Here is a 4,682-nt window from a genome sequence, read left to right as displayed (position 1 = left end):
TCTGTCTATCTTTGTTTCAATAAGATGTTTGTGGTCAGGGCGATTTGACTTTCTAATTGACAGTTGTTAGAAGCTTCCCTTCTGCCCAGGCTGCCCTGAGCCTAGGCTCGATAGCCAAGCAGCACCTATTTGGCAGCCAGCTGGACAAGCCTCATGCCAGCAGGCTGCTTTGAACACTTCACGAATGTCTTGAGAAAGCTACACTGCAACCACAGCTGCTTGCTGCCAAAGCACTCCTCCAGCTCCAAAAGGCACTGTTCCAGATACTTCTGTTTCAGATAGCTTGAGCCAGACTCTTTGCCACAGCAAGTCTTGGTGAATTCTCAGTTGTTTTTACCTAGGCTGAGGGTCAATGCTTTCCTAGAGGGTCAACACTTTCCGTAGTGGTCCAGAAGAGTGCTTGTGATTGGTACAGATGTGATCTTTCGTTTGGATGGACTGTGTGTGCTGTGACTGGTGGAAATACAGTCTTTCATTTGCATGAAGGATTATGCCAGAGTGCAAACACCCTTGTCTACCCACTTCTGGCAGTGCAAACAGGCTGTTCAGTGTACTTTTGAGTAAGTCAAAAGACACCCTTCTGTGCTGCCCCCTAGTGTTGTGACATTAGGTCTATTAAAAGGCTTTCTCTCTCTCTCTCTCTCTTTTTTTAATTGCTTGTTTGTTTGTTTCTTTGGGTTTTTTTTTTCGGGGGGGGGAGGAAACAGAGTCTCACTATGCAGCTCTGGTAGTCCTGGAACTAAGTATGTAGACCAGGTTGGCCTCGAACCCATAAAGATCCACTTGCCTCTGCCTCCCAAGTGCTGAGATTAAAGGTCTGTGCCACCCTATCCAGTCTATTACTTCTCTTTTTAAACTTTAAACAAATTTAGTGCGTGTGTGTGTGTGTGTGTGTGTGTGTGTGTTCATGTGCATGTGTGTGCATTATTTACATGTGGAAGTCAAAGGACAACGCTGTAGAATTGGCTCTTCCATCTTTACATGAATTCTGGGGATCAAACTCAAGGGGCCAGACCCGTGGGGTAAGCCCCTTTGCCTTCTGAGCCATCTTGAGGCCTTCCTCACTTACTTTTGATTTTTCTTATTAGTGGAGCAAGCTGAGCTGGGAGGAGCCTGGAGACAGCCACAGGACAGCAGCAGCTGAGAAGGTGGCAGTCTCCGCAGTGGCAGCCACAGTAGTGGTTAGAGGGCAGCAGAAGAGTCGCAGAGAGCACTGGGTGAGGAGCAGAAGTTACATGACAGAGGCTATGAAGACCGGAAGGCGAGGAACCGAACGCCCCAATCACTGGAAAACTTCCGTAGAGCTGCCGAGCCTTTAGGCCCAAGAATGTCTGCACGCTAGGCTTGAGCTGGGGAACAAGCCTCGGTGGAAGCTGAGGATTCCGGGTCCAGAGCTGTCACACTAACAGGTGCTTCTCACTGCTGAATGCTGCTGCCCGCTGCTCCTGCTCACTGTTGGCAGCCAAGGGTTACGATAGCAACCATATGCCAATGCCGCTGGTAGTTAAAGCTAGCGCAGTAAGCCTCCAACCTGAAGAGTCTCTGGCTGCTGAAGCCGGGAGCAATAGGTCCCGGAACATCAAGGTTTGGAGCTGTGAGCCTCTGGGCTTGCCATTTCAGTCCCCAGGCTTTGGCCATTCAAGGGCATGGGAGTTTAGACATTAGAGAGCTTTACATCATCTATTCAATAATTTCCATCCAGGTAGAGTAAAAGGGACTCAACATCGATTTCTGCCAGGAACAGTGCAGTGAGCCAACACCTACAAGGCATTCACAGGAAGGAAAATGTGGGCCAAAGATTCCATACAGTCAATGTACCTTCAAGTGTGACAGCTATATACCAACATGTTAATCCCAGCTCTCAGGAGGCAGAGTAGGGGGCTCTCTATGAGTTTAAGGGCAGCTTGATTTATATAGTAAGTTCTTAGTGGCCGAGGGATATGTAGTGAGATCTTGTCCCCAAAAGAAACAAAACTCAAAAAAAAAATTTTTTTTTCTGTAATCATATCACTTGAGAAGCTGAGGCAGGAGGATTTAGAAGGTCAAGGTCACCAGGTACATAGTTGGGAGACCAACTTAGGTTATAGGAGGCGCTGTCCTCAAACAATGACAACAAAGAGCCAGGCATGGTGTTTCCTTCCTGCAACCCTAGACCTGGGGAGGCAGACACAGTAAGACAGAAATAAATTCAAGGCCAGCCTGGTCTACACAGCACACACAAGTTCCAGCTTAGCCAAGGTTATATACTGAAACCTTTTCTCAAAAACAAAACAAAAATAGCACAGGGGCTGTGGAGAGAATACTTGGCACTGGCTTCTCTCGCAGGGGACCCAGGTTCAGTCTCCATCACACACATGGTGACCCAGACTGCCTGTAACGTCAGTTCCAGGGGACCCGATACCCAAGTCTGGCTTCCATGGGCACTAGGCTTGATAGGTAGTACATTTGCATTTGTGCAGACAAAACACTCCCGCACATAAAAATAAACAAACACAGTTTTTGCTTATTTTATTTTGAGGCAGGGTCTCAGTATGTAGCTTTGGCTGTCATGCAAGTCACTATGTAGAGCAGGCTGGCTTAAAACTCACAGAGATGTGTGTGCCTCTGCCTCCTGAGTGCTGGGATTAATGGTGTACACCACCAACCACATTTGGCAATAAGTCTTTTTTTTTTTTTTTAATTGTATGGTCTTGAGAGGTAGTTCAGCAGTTAAAAGCACTTGTTCTTACAGAGGACTCAGGTTTGATTCCCAGTATGTCAGCTCAAAACTGTCTACAACTCCAGCTTCAGGGATCTGATTCCCTTTTTTGCCCTAGGCATGCATGAGGTACACAGACATGCATACAAGCAAACAGCCATACACACATTTTTTTTTAAAAATGAAGTAAAAAACTTTGTATTCTGAAGAGTCCTGTGTGCAAAATGCCACCAAGTGGCAAACCCAACAGTAAACAGTGTGACTGAGAGAGAGATTAATGCAGCTCCTAGAATTAGCTCAGGTCTGCAATCCAAAGAATTTGTAAGACCATGACAAAAAATAATCTTGGGAGAAAGAGGAAGAGAAAAAGAGAAGGAGTAGAAAAAAGAAGAAGAAAGAAAACCAAACAACCAAACCAAAGAAGAACAAAAAACAAAACCCACAACTAGTGAAGCTCAAAGTTCAGTGACCTGCTATGTAGCCACGTGGCTCACACCTAAAGCCCCAGCTCTTGGGAGGTGCAGGCAGCATCATAGTACCAGGCCATCCTTGACTACACAGAGAGTTAGAGGCTAGCTTGGGCTAAATAAGACCCTGTCTTAAAATAAAAATTAAATTTAAATTGGTAAAGGAAGTGGGAGGGTTTGTTTGTTTCGGGTTTTTTTTGTTTTTGTTTTCGTTTTGTTTTTGTTTTGCTTTTGAGGCAGGATCTTACTAGAAACCTCTTTCTGGCCTAGAACTCCGTTTGTAGATTAGGCTGGCCTCGAACTCACAGAGATCCACCTGCTTCTACTCTGAGTGTTGAGATTAAAAGGATACTTGAATAGTAAAATTTCAAGTATAAAGAACATGAAACCATGTGCTCACTTGGGCAGCACACTTGCTAAAGTCGGAACGATACAGACACGATTAGCACGGAATGACACAGAGGTGATTAGCACAGTCCCTGTGCAAGGCTGACATGCTAATCATTTGTGAAGGGTTCCATATTTTGTATTTGTTATTAAGGATGTTTCTTCCAAAACCGATGATGCTACACTATCTTAGGTGACGTGTTAAGCCTGCTTTGTCCATTGATGTAAAGGAGCTTAGAAAGATCATGCAAGAGAGAGACACAGTACCGCTGTCCTTACTTTGATCGCTTCCAGTGAGTAAATGGATGTTTGGAATTAAAAGAAGAAAAGACAATGAAGCACACAGTATAAAAGATGTATAAGGAATAAAGAAAAAAGGACAAAGTAGAAAATGGGTGTGTAAGTCTCATGGTTCATGGGACCTAAAAACACACAACCTCTGCACCAGAAGACCAGGACTCTTTCCTCTTGGGGCCCTGGATGCAATGGCTGCAAGGAGCTGCCTCCTTGGGAGTGTGCAGCCTGTACCTTGTTTGGATTGCCCGAGGGCCTTCAAGATAGAGTTTTGAAGGATATACTTGTCTCTGAGCTCAGCTACCCGTACTCTAGGCTGCAGACCTGTAAGCCCACCACCTTTGGGAACCCCCCCAAACACAGGTCCACACAACTCAAGTCATCATGACTATCTGCTTCAAGATGCAAAATAAGGAACATATGTCTGAGGGCCTGGGAAAGGCCAGGTTCAAGTTCACTGGCCTCCAGAAGATCTACATCTCAAAGAACGAGGACTTCATCAGATTTCATGCAGATGAATTTGAAGTCATAGTAGCTGAAAATCAGCTTCTCTCTGGTGTCTGTGGGGTCAAGTACATCGCCATTTGTGATCTCCTGGCCCAGTGGTGACCCTTCACTCCTGAGGCTTTCCCCTGTGCTGACTTCCACATTCTGCTAATGTTTACCAATAACACTCATTCACATCCGAAAGAAGCAAGCAAGCAAACAAACAGAAACAGCAAACCACAAAGCCACATATACTGGCTCATGCCTGCAATCCTAGCACTTGGTAAGTGGAGGTCCAAGGAGCAGTATTTCAAAGCCGGCCTCAGCCACCAAAGGAGTTTGAGGACATC

At 45.6% G+C, this 4,682-nt stretch overlaps 2 pseudogenes; both read left to right on the top strand.

The window, feature by feature from the left end:
* Positions 1-3,557: 3,557 nt before the first annotated feature.
* LOC114628048 lies at positions 3,558-3,692 on the top strand (annotated as a pseudogene).
* A 299-nt stretch (positions 3,693-3,991) lies between these two features.
* Positions 3,992-4,115, top strand: LOC114628052 (annotated as a pseudogene).
* The last annotated feature ends 567 nt before the right edge of the window (positions 4,116-4,682 follow it).

The sequence above is a fragment of the Grammomys surdaster genome, unplaced genomic scaffold, assembly GCF_004785775.1.
Source record: "Grammomys surdaster isolate TR1022 unplaced genomic scaffold, NIH_TR_1.0 262, whole genome shotgun sequence".
In the NCBI taxonomy this organism is placed as follows: Eukaryota; Metazoa; Chordata; class Mammalia; order Rodentia; family Muridae; genus Grammomys; species Grammomys surdaster.
The sequence above is the reverse complement of the archived record's forward strand: the minus strand, read 5'-3'. Positions and strand labels throughout refer to the sequence as shown.